At 48.7% G+C, this 12,011-nt stretch overlaps 1 pseudogene; it reads left to right on the top strand.

Annotated features, from left to right (window-relative positions):
* The first annotated feature begins 211 nt into the window (after nt 1-211).
* LOC144274088 (olfactory receptor 10A4-like) lies at nt 212-1,147 on the top strand (annotated as a pseudogene).
* Nucleotides 1,148-12,011: the final 10,864 nt, after the last annotated feature.

The following is a 12,011-nucleotide window of genomic DNA, read 5'->3' as shown; positions in this document are numbered from 1 at the left end:
AGCATGGAATAAATTGCCTAGGGAGTTGTGGAATCTCCATCATTGGAGATTTTTAAGAGCAGGTTAGACAAACACCTGTCAGGGATGGTCTAGATAATATTTAGTCCTGCCATGAGTGCAGGGGACTGGACTAGATGACCTCTCGAGGTCCCTTCCAGTCCTATGCCTCTGTGATTTTATTATCTCCACAGATAGAAAACAACTGTAGGACATGGCTAGCAGGAACCACACAGTTGTGATACAGTTCTTCTTTGTGGCTTTTTCCAATATCCTGGAGCTCCAAGTTTCACTTTTTTTTTCTGGTGCTGCTGTTGTACCTCATCACCATGATGGGCAACATCCTCCTCATCACGATCATGGTGGTGGACCCTGCCCTTCAGTCCCCCATGTATTTCTTCCTTTGGAATTTGTCCTTTCTGGAAATGGGTTATACTTCGTCCACTACCCCCAAGATGCTGGTGAACTTATTCTCCGAGGACAAGAGTATTTCCTTCCTGGGCTGTGCCACACAGATGTATTTCTTCTCCTTCCTGGGGATCACTGAGTGTTGCCTGCTGGCTGCCATGGCATATGACTGTTACACGGCCATATGTCACCCACTGCGCTACACGACCATGATGATCAGAGGTGTGTGTCTCCAGCTCTCAAGTGTGTCCTGGCTCATCAGGGTGCTGGTGGGAGTCGGGCAGACAACTTTCATATTCCCTCTGCCCTACTGTGGGCCTATTAGCATCAACCACTTCTTCTGCAACCTGCCCCCGCTGCTGAAGTTGGCCTGCACGGATACCTACAGGAATGAAATAGCTGTTTACACCATCTCTGCCACCTTCATCATGGTCCCCTTCCTGCTCATCCTTGTATCCTACATCCGTATCCTCCACGCTATCCTCACTATTCCGTCAGCCGCGGGCAGGAGCAAAACTTTCTCCACCTGCTCCTCCCACCTCATCGTGGTGACCTTGTTTTTCGGGTCTGGCATCGTGAATACCTGAAGCCCAAATCCAGCTACTCACTCGGCAGCGACAAACTGCTTTCCCTGTTCTACTCAGTGGTGTCTCCAAAGCTGAACCCTTTGATCTACAGCCTGAGGAACAAGGAGGTAAAGGAAGCCCTGAGAAGGGTGATGGCCAGAAAAATATTTATTTGAAAAGTGGGGGGAAAAATATTATTTTAATAGTCTTGTGATGGATTTGGAGTTGCCTGTTGTAGCCTGATCTATGAATCGTATATTAATTATATTGATTACTTAAGAATTCCCAGTTATCACTCTGAGATATTGAAGGTTCTTGTCCCAGTATCAGGCCCAGTGTTATTAAAGTTACTGTTCAGTTGGGAACCCCGATGTCCACGGTTGCAACACTCACACTTTAGGAACCCTTCTGTCTTTGTAATCGTTTATTAATACATTCAGCAAGGTCACAAACACTCTAACCCAGCAAGGTAGACTGAAATAATACATACTGTACATCTGAACATCCATATACTCCCACCATCCCTTGCAGAACAACCAGAAATGTTAGCCATTATCTTCCTCATCACAATCACCTTTCTCATTAGCACCAGTGGCCATCATCCTGGCACCTCCCAAGGGCTACATCTCTCTCTCCCCCTGCACACAGTCTGGGATACAACTTTTATAATATGTTATGTCAGGGGTAGTCAATAGGTGGACTGCGGGCCAAATCCAGACTGCCAGATGTTTTTGAATGGACTTCAAAATCTTTTAAATTACTTGTTGTTGTTATTATTGTTACTATGGTGTAAAAAATGTTTCTCTGAAGTCTGGACCTTGACTATACCTTGACTAAGAAATTTGGACCTTGACAAAAATAATTAACAACCCCAGTCTTACAGGATACAGGCCTGTAGGTTCCTTGCATTACTGCTGAATAAAATAAATGCTAAAGTGAGCTCTATGGGCTACACTGTAGAAGTCTGTGAATACTGTATGATGCTTGTCTGAATATTGTACAGATGTTTTTGTATGCACCTATTGGGTTAATTCAACAGCCGGGTGTTCAGGAAACGACCTAGGAAGATGGACAATAGCTCAGAGAAGAGCTCCTCTGCAAACACCAAGGACAATTAACTGTGACATGCTACCTCTGCCCACCCATGTTGGGCCTGCTAGCCCAGCTTTCCCAGGACTGCATCCCTCCTGAATAGAGGAGAGCCTGGTTTGTTGAGATGGTTTAGAGGGTGCAATTGCCTCCTGACCTCCAGAGGCTGGGGGGTTCTTCGAGGAAGCATAGCCTGCCTTGTCTCTTGCTGTGCTGTGTTCCTACTGTTAAGAGTAAACAACACTGTTTTAAGAAGGCTGTTTTGGGTCACTGTTATCACCGCAGGTCACGGGTCCCCAAGTGGACATGCACTTGTACCGAGTCCAGTCAGACCTGCTGAGTAATGCTGGATGATTTTAAATTTGGTTTAGAAAGAGCTCAGCAGACCCTGGCTTGCCAGACCTCACCCACTGATTGTCAAATTTCTCAGATTTAATGTAAAAAAAAAAAAGAATAATAATGCAGCCAGCTCTTGAGTGTGGGGGAGGGGGGAAGAGCAGCTTTGGGGGATGCCACAAAATGAGAGAATGATTTTGCAAGGTTTTGAGAAAGACGTGGCTGAACAGAGATCAGCTTTCAGAAGAGCAAGGGAACCTGCCAAGCAGCGAGGGCTCAAATATTTGATAAAGTTTCCAGCTCAGTTTCATGACAGGGCTCGTGAGGAAGTGCATCAGTTTCAAAAGCCACAAGGCTCGGAACATTTTGTAACTAGCCTAAAATGAATCAAGTCCCTGTTCTGTTCTAAACCACGTTTACTTGGCCTCCGTTGATGATATTGCAATCTTCAGAAATGCATGGGCAGGGCATAAGGCTCACAGAGAAATTGTGTTGAAGAGACTCAAAGGGTTTGTCCACTGCAAAGAAAAACCCACGGCTGGCCCATGCCAGCTGACTCAGGCTCGCAGGGCTCGGCTTGTGGGGCTGTTTCATTGCAGTGTAGACTTCTGGGATCGGGCTGGAGTCCAAGCTCTGGGACCCTCCAATCTTGCCGGGTCCTAGAGCCTGTGTTCTAGCCTGAGCCTGGAAGTTTACACTGCAATGAAACAGCCTCACAAGCCCGAGTCGGCTGGCATGGGCCAGCTGCGGGTGTCTAATTGCTGTATAGACATACCCAAAGGTGCCGGTCTCACAGTAACAGTGTCAAAATGCAAGATAGGGGCGAAAGTCCCTTATCCAGGCCATTGGCAGGACGGGGCCAGATTTGCCAGAAACCCTTACAAGTGGACTCCATTGTTAACTGGCCTGTACCCTGAACCAAAAAGCAAATTCAGTCTTTTAGAGGCTTGCCGAATTATTACCAAAGACTCGTGGAAGGTTTCAGCAACATTGCGACTGTGATGACAGATGTCTGCAAAAAGACACAGCCTGCCAAGGTGGTTTTGACTACAGCCTGTCAGGAGGGCTTTGCTCAAGTGAAAAGACTTCTGTCAGTGACACTGGCTCTAGCCGGTCCAAATTTCGATAAAATGTTTGAACTCTGCACAGATTCATCAAGTATAGGCCTGGGAGCTGCACTGATGCAAGCAGGCAAGGGCAATAAGAAGCGTCCTATTGCTTTTTTTTAAGTAAACAACTGACCCATCACTGAACAAAATTACTCAGTCATCAAAAGGAAATATGCAGTTGTGGGGCAATTAAGGCTATAGCTACTGCCCAGGAAGTTCAGAGTCCTAACAGACCATTCTCCTTTGGCAGGGCTTCACGGAAGAGAAGGTACCAGCTCCAGACTGCAACGCTGGAGTTCAGACATTCATGAGTACGGTATGGAAACTGCACACGTGAAGGGCAAGGAAAATGTGTGACAGAAGCACTGTCCAGGCACGAGGGTTCTGAGGCAACGCATGTGGATTAGCCAGTGGCTAACCCTACTGCCTCAGTGAGAGTGGGGGAGGTGTGAGCCAGGAATCCCGTGGTGCCAAGCGGCAGAGGGGTTGCCTAGGGTTTTACGGGAAGCCCCTGGGTTGGATATCTGCATAACTCTTCACTCAATGGTGGCATGTGAGGTCTCTACCAAGAGCCGGCAGCCCACTAGGCATCCTAATCGGTGTGAAATGTGGGTGTGGATAATATTGAAGGAGTCATGTATCCATACTCAAAACAAAGTCTTTAAGGTCTTGGCCTTAAGGCAGGTCATGTGGGTTGGAGGTGTTCCTACCAGGCAGGGGGTAACTGTGACCTTAAGAGCCCTTGAGTCAGCAAAGGGCCCTCTAGACTGTAACTCGCAACAGGCCTGACACACTCACTACACCCAACACACTGTTGTCGTCATGTGCATCTAAGCGGTGTCACGTTAGGTATCGTATGCAAAATGGTGACGCTGCTCCCGAAAATCCTTGTGTTCTGTGTGTACGGGTTGTGTATAGCAAGTTATGTATACGTGCGGGAAATAAGTTCTTAAAATGGCATTTGGAGGCCGTACAGAATCCAGGTCTGCCCTAGACAAAGGAATATGCATGTACCTGTCTGATTGGCTTAATTACAGGGAGAGGACAATAAAAAGACATTTCCATATAAGGTAAACAAAGCAATCAAGCTAATAAGTGATGGAGGAAACAATGTAGTGAGCACGCTGGGGGTCCGAATCTGCACCTCAAGGAAATCTTTCTAACTTGTGAGACAGACAATGGACTTTGGAAAATACAAGCAGGAGCAAAAAGCCATTCTAGTTATCCCTCAATTTGGGGACAAAGATAACAGCACCCTCTGATTCTGTGGAAGTTGGATCCCTGGCCTGGAGAGCTAAAGATGCTGGTAACTTGATGTGAGTGAGAAAACTGCTTAGGCAAAGATTGTAACTTACTAAGATTTAAGTTTTAGTCACTAGAAAGAATGGCTTGGTTTGGTTTGTTTGTAACCAGACCTGTATCTTTTTCTCTTGCTTAGTATCATTTACATTTCTGTTCTTTGTTAATAAACTTATCCTTAGTTTTACTATAAACCAATTCAGTGCTATGATCTTGAAGTGAAGTGTGAGTCTTCAGCTAAACTAACAGTAAACTCTTTGGAATCAGTGAACTCAATAATTTCTGAGTGTGCAGTGACAGGGACTAGACACTGCAGAGATATGTCTTTGGGGAACTCAGGAACTGGAGGTCAGTGATGGCTACCTGCAAGGCAAAGTTAAGATTGGCAGAATCTTGAGGCGTTTACTATGAAGCAGGCAGATGGATGTGGGAGGGAGCAATACACAGTCTAACCTCCAGCAAAGCTCACTCTTGCTAAAGCGGAGGGGTGACACAGTGGCTTATGGTTCTGGGTTCCCTGAGCAGACCCTTAACTCCCTGTCTGGACAGGCAGGCAATGTGTATTGTACGCCTCTCGGTGTAGGCCTATTTGCATACTGAGCAAGATGCAAATTGAGAGAGTGCAGAATCTATAAAGTAAATCTGCAGGGTGAAACAAAGAGTGGAGGGGGTGTCCTGTTTGTGAATAGGATCAAAGGATTGGTCTGGTGTATCAGTGAGTGCAAAGAAACTCACTGAGTCCTTCCCCTGGGAGAAAAAGTGACCGCGCATTTGTTTCATGAAAGCAGGGTCCCAGCCAGCCTGACTGTAAAGCGCTGCAAGGATTCAGGGTGAGAAATACTCTACAAGACACAAGAGTATCTTGGGAATTAAGTCTAGGCTCTAGAATGTATGTTATGTATATAACCCTTTGTTTCCAATACTTCTATTTTCTGCTATTTGGATCTCTGTGCTTTGTTCAATTAACATCTACTTGTTTAAACTATAAACGTATCTAAGTGCTGTGTGTTAAGCGGAGCGGTGCTCTAAGGTAGAGCTGATAACCTGGGCTTCACTGATCCTTTGGGAGCAGCCAATCTGTGACTACTGCAAGTGTCCAGTGGACAAGGGGCTGGATGCTCCAGGGAGATGCTCGGGGGTTGGAGAGTGTCTATCACTAACCTGCAGAGTGACAGTGGGGCCTGCATAGGCCTAGGGGGAGTGCATGTGTTGCCCTTGGTCGGTGGAGATGGGGCGTTGACCCCCGGCAGGCACAGTCAGGGTCAAGAGGTTGTGTCAGTTTTATTACGGTAGCACCTAGAAACTGTATTCACCCAAAATGACTTGCCCAAATTGTGGGAGTTGTGAAAAGAACTCAGCGCTCTACAGCGCAAGGTACCATCAGCAAGGATACTGGACGGTAGCACACTTTTTTCTCCCCAACATTCTCCTCAAGGCCGCCTGCACCTCTTTGTTCCTCAGGCTGTAGATAACGGGGTTCAGCATGGGCGTGAGGACAATGTACACCAGGCCGAATGGCCTGTCTCTGCCCCCTCCATAAGTTGACTTGGGTCAGAAATTGATAACGCTCACGGATCCATAGAATACAGTCACCGCCGTGAGGTGTGAGGAGCAGGTGGAGAAGGCTTTGCGCCTTCCCTCAGCAGAAGACATCTTGAGGATGATGTGGGCATAAGACACAAGGATGAGCAGGCCAGGGGCCATGACCACCAACACGACCACCACAAATATCTCCACCTTGTTCAGGTAGATGTCGGCGCAGGCCAGCTTCAGAAGAGGGGGGGATGCACCACAAGAAGTGGTGAATCTCAAATCACTAACATCTGGGTCAGAGGAGCAATAGGTCAGAGGAGACTTAAGTGTATAAAATAATGAATGGTGTAGAGGCGGTAGATTAGGCCCTTCTGTTCTCCCTGTCTCATAACACAAGAACAAGGGGACTGTGACCCAGGAACCCCTTTGGTGCCAAGTGGCAGAGAGCAAAGGGTCAGGGGGATAGGTTTTTACAGGGATCCATTGGGTTGGATATCTGCATAATACCAAAGGGTGACATGTGAGATTACGAAGAGCCAGCTGCCCACTGGTCATCATAATCACTGCAAAATGTATGTACGGATAATATTTAAGGAGTTATGTATCTATACTAGGCAAAGAAAAACCCTAAATCCTTCACTTGGGAGGCAACTGACAGTGTATTTGCTTCAGGAAACCTGGGTCATGGCCAAGGCTAGCTGTAATGCTCTGCAAGCATTTTGGGGTGAGCAATATTCTGCAAGACGTGAGAGTCTCCTGTTAATCAAGTCTGGGCTCCAGAACGCAGGGTATGATTTTGTTTTATATGTAACCATTTGTTCCCAATACTTTTACTTGCTGCTACTTGACTCTCTGTGGTTCGGTAAATAACGTCAGACTTCTTTTGACGGTAACCATATCTTAGTGCTGTGTGTCAAGCAGAGCCATGATCTGAGGTGGACCTGGCTCGGGTGTTGGAGGGAGCCTGTCGCTAACCTGTACAGTAACAGCGGGGCCTGCAGAGGCCTAGAAGGGAGTGCTTGTGTCACCCATGACCAGTGGATTTGGGGAGCTGACCCCCAGCAGGCATAGACTTGGCTTCCCCACGCTAAGGGCAGGTGGCAGTGGGTACCGCACAACCCCAGGCACCCACAAGAAACGTCACAGGGACATACAATAAAATTAAAAGATGGCAAATTCTGAACCAATAAATACCTTTTCCTACGATGTGTGATTAGACTTAATCATGAAAGCGGGACTGGACGTTTGTATGGCTAACAAGAATAGCCAGAGTAATCATATGTAATGACGATAATTCCTATTACTCTAAGCAGCAGGTTGTTTTTCTCTAGGGACCAGAAAGAGACTCTCAGCTCTTCTGCTGCAAAAACAAGACAACCCTGAGTAGAGGCTGAGGACATTAGTGTTGAAACCGCCCCACACACAATGTGTATCCCCATGTCGGGTAAAGACTGTGTATCATTACCCCTTTTTGACCAGAGTGGCAAGGCAAAGTTTGGAGCCATGGGGATGTCCCCATTGGAAGTAGAAATTGATGGAGTCTGGTATTTTCTTTGATCTCATTTATTGACAAGGAATGTACAAAGTCCAACTTCTCTGAATGCATGAGGAACCAAGAACAAAAGGAGCAGCCTCTTTGCTTACTGCCCCAAGTCTCGTTAGCCACCTCATTAGATCCAAACACTCACTTTTTCCAGGCTCGCACTGGGCTACTGCTTGGCTTTCCCCCCCACCCCCACCCCTCTCTCTCTCTCAGCAAAGCCCTTCTGCCCACTCAGTCCAAATTCCTGGGCAGGTTCACACACCTCTTTATCTTAGGCGGGGAAGGGGGCTTCTGCTTAACTCATCCTGACAGGTATGTGACTAGAAGGGTGTGTTCACACATCAGTTAGAATACGTTTTTTAACTCAACCATAACGAGGTTTTGTCCAGCTCATTACAACATCCCCCACCTCAGCGGAGGCTCGGGCTAGTCACCCAGGCTTGGCCCCACCCTACAATGTTCACCCAGCTATTTTTAGCAAGCTAGCACAAGCCCTGCTAGGACGAGTCTGCCTGCCTAGGCTGGGAGGCTCACCTTCAGCTGCCGTGTAGACGTACCCTCAATGGTTCAACTACTGTCATGCCTTCAATTCGTTCCTGTGTATTAATTTGAATCGGAGTCCTAAGAATTCAAGTACTACTCAATGGGTAGAATTTTCAAAAGCGCCCAAGTGACCTCAGAGCCTGTGTTCCCCTTTCAGAAGGACCTAAGGACGGGGGAATCTGTGTCACATTGAAAGTCAATGTGATTTATGCTTCTAAGTCAGCTAGGCACTTTTGGAAATTTTACCCAATGTGCTTCAGGATGAAAGATGCTGGCACTTTTCAAATATGTCATGACTAGCATTTCCTCCATGCCTAACTGCTGTTTTTTTACTTGACATTTGGTTTTGTTGTTTTTGCTGCTGCTGTAGCAAAGAGGTTGTATCAAGAAAAATCATTCACATCATTTTATTTTATTTTGATAGCCATTAATCTGTTTAGGGTCTGATGCACTGGGTCTTAGGGAATGTCTACACTGCAAAGTAAGCCCAAACTCAGACTCAGGCTCGAGGATTTCAGTCTGACAAACGCACATTCAACCGCCATTCTACACCTACTGAAAATGTAACTAAACCTTCTTTACCAGGGCCTCTGTGATCAGGATCCTGTTTCATAAGTCCAGCCAAAAGGGGGTACATGGGATCCCCTATAATAACCCTGGGAACAGTGACTCCATTTATGACATTGTCATTTGGAATAGTGTTTCGGCCTGTCCATGAAGGTAGACTCCTGGCTGGCGGAAAACCCTGGCATCATGAACTTTTCCCGTGCAGCCCACGTTGACGTCCATAAATTGGCCTCTGTGGTCCCCAGGGGCCTGCATGCCCATGGAGTAGTACCCTTTGCAGTGTAGGTACTCCTGCTCCTTGAGGAGGGCAAACAAGGGGCTCATGAGTCCCATCAGTGGCCCAGTGCAGTGGGGAAACCCCATTCTCTCCAAGCCTGCAGTTTATGCCCCCACCTTTGGATAAACCACACACCTGATCTCCTCAGAAACCTCGGCCACCACTTTACCGTCCAGTCAACTTTCCAACCCCAAACTGGTTAGCAACGGACCTGTAGGACTCTGGGGTGTAGAAACCCACTTTTAAACAGGAATGGCTTCCTTCGCGTATATGTCATGGTGCTGAAGGGTCTGGGCAAGCTGCTCACAAGGCTCCAGAAATCTAGCTTTCTTCATGAGCAAGTTCTAGTCATCCCAGATCCGCATGACTATGGGGTCCCACTGGTCTGTGCTTGTGGCCCTGCTCCAGAAGCGCCGGTCTACACAGGGGGCATCAGCAGCTCTCCCGAGAGCCGTGAGCACCATCAGCCAGTTTGAGTCTGACAGGTCTGTTTCACCCCCCCCTCCTCCTCCGACAGGTGCCTTCTTCAGCAGGTCAGAAAATGCCCCCGAAACGTCCACCAGCACTTCATGGACTGCCCGTTACCTGAAACAGGAGTGAAAGCACAAGCAAGACAAGCGCTTCAAACGCTGACTCCTCCCTGTTGCTGGCTCCAGCCGTCGGGCACGTGTAGACTCAAAAGACAGCTCGGCCAGATGCCTTGGCAGGATGCAACAGCTTCCGGTAAAGTGCCACGGGATGGACAGTCAAGTTTTCCTACAGGGCATCACAAAGGGCTAGAATGGCTACCGCTGGGGAGGGTGCTAGGAAACCTGGCACAGGCTGGTTTGACTTAGCTTTGCGTAGTGCAGCACAGATGCCTGAGCACTGGTGTGAGGCCCGGGTCCAGAAATTCTAAATCTTAGCTTAATATGCAGTGTGACAAAGTGGGACTGTTCTCAGTGTTTCCTCTGAATAGTGTGGGGGTGCCTCAGTTTCCCTTATGCAGTTCTTAAGTATCTAGATGGTGGGATAAGGGTGTATGATCATTGCGGAGCCCTAGAGGGCAGGTGTGTGCAGGGGTCTGGACACAGAGAATGGCCAACACCCTGTTTCCTGGCAACTGATGGCCGGGCCCTTCCCCCCTGTAAAGGGAGAGCTAAAGGGGTTGGAGAAAAAAGGAATCAGGTGACCTCCTGGCCCAGGAAAGGAACAAAGCCCAGAGGAGGAGGGGCTGGAGGGAGTTTCAGTTTGGGGCTGCTGGGGAGTGGAGTGAAGTGCAGATGTGGTTGTCTGGCTCACTGCCTCCCAGAATGGACCCAGCTGAGGAGTCCTGGTCTTTGCACCTACAAGCTCTGTTTTAGACCATGTTCCTGTCGTCTAATAAACCTCTGTTTTACTGGCTGGCTGAGTGTCACGTCGGACTGTGAAGTTGGGGTAAGCCAGGACCCTCTGGCTTCCCCAGGACCCCGCCTGGGCGAACTCGCTGTGGGAAGCGCACGGAGGGGCAGAGGATGCTGAATGCTCCGAGGTCAGACCCAGGAAGGTGGAAGCCATGTGAGCTGTGTGTCCTGCAGACAGTCTGCTCCCAGAGAGGAGACTGCCCCAGAGTCCTGACTGGCTTCGTAGGGAGCAGTTCCAGAGCATCGCCCAGGGACTCCGTGAAGACTGGCGGCAGTGGTGGGATGTACTGCACCCTGTGGATTGCGCTTCCTGCAGTAAGTGACTGGGGAGCAGTAAAACGAAGGGGGATTGACGAGGACCAGGCATGCTGAAGGCTCAGAGAGGAGCGGTTTCAGGGGGCGGTTAACCCCTGGGAGTGTGACCATAGAGAAGGACTGTGCAGTAATGGGGTCCCCCTGGGGACAGCGGTGAGCAGTCTCAGGGGCGGAGGAGCCTGCGGCTTGGCCCTTGGAGAAAAAAGGACTTTTGCAGTAACAGAGTTCCCCTGGGGATTGCAGCGAGCAGTCCAAGGGGCGGAGGAGTCTGCAGCTCGACCCTGGCAAAGAGGTGGTGACCTCGAGAAGGGCTGGCACACTAGGGGTTCTCCCTGGAAACCATGGGGAGCTGAGAGCACACAGGCCTGTGAGTCTGCAACAACTTGGGAAGAGCGGAGTGATGGCCTGTCACTATCTCCTTAAGAAGGACATTGTAACCCTGTGCAGAAAGAGAAGGTTGAGCATTGGAAAGTTCACCAAAGCACAAAGAAAAGGAGTACTTGTGGCACCTTAGAGACTAACCAATTTATTTGAGCATAAGCTTTCGTGAGCTACAGCTCACTTCATCGGATGTATACAGTATGCATCCGATGAAGTGAGCTGTAGCTCACGAAAGCTCATGCTCAAATAAATTGGTTAGTCTCTAAGGTGCCACAAGTCCTCCTTTTCTTTTTGCGAATACAGACTAACACGGCTGTTACTCTGAAACCCACCAAAGCACAGTTAATCGTGCAGCTGGAGGAGGAGGATCGCTCTAAGGGACAGATTCCTGATCCCAACTGGGGCTATAGCAAGATCTGGGAGCAGCTGGAGTAGTAGCCAGGCATCCTCAAGACTCCAGTCCCCAACCAGACGAGGGTCTTAACGATCGGGTTCCCCATCCGGGGATCGGAGACGGACGGAATTGGAGCTGAGTCTGAGAGAGCAAGAGGACTGTGAGAGACAGCGAGAGTCCAAGAAAGAGCTGCAGAAGCAGCAGCAGCATGAACTGGCGATGATGGAGCAGAGAGGCAGAAGGGACCTCCCGGGGGGGGGGGATAGACCCTG

The sequence above is a fragment of the Eretmochelys imbricata genome, chromosome 14 (assembly GCF_965152235.1).
Source record: "Eretmochelys imbricata isolate rEreImb1 chromosome 14, rEreImb1.hap1, whole genome shotgun sequence".
NCBI lineage: Eukaryota > Metazoa > Chordata > Testudines > Cheloniidae > Eretmochelys > Eretmochelys imbricata.
Note: the sequence above shows the minus strand (reverse complement) of the source record. Positions and strands in the feature narration are given on the sequence as shown.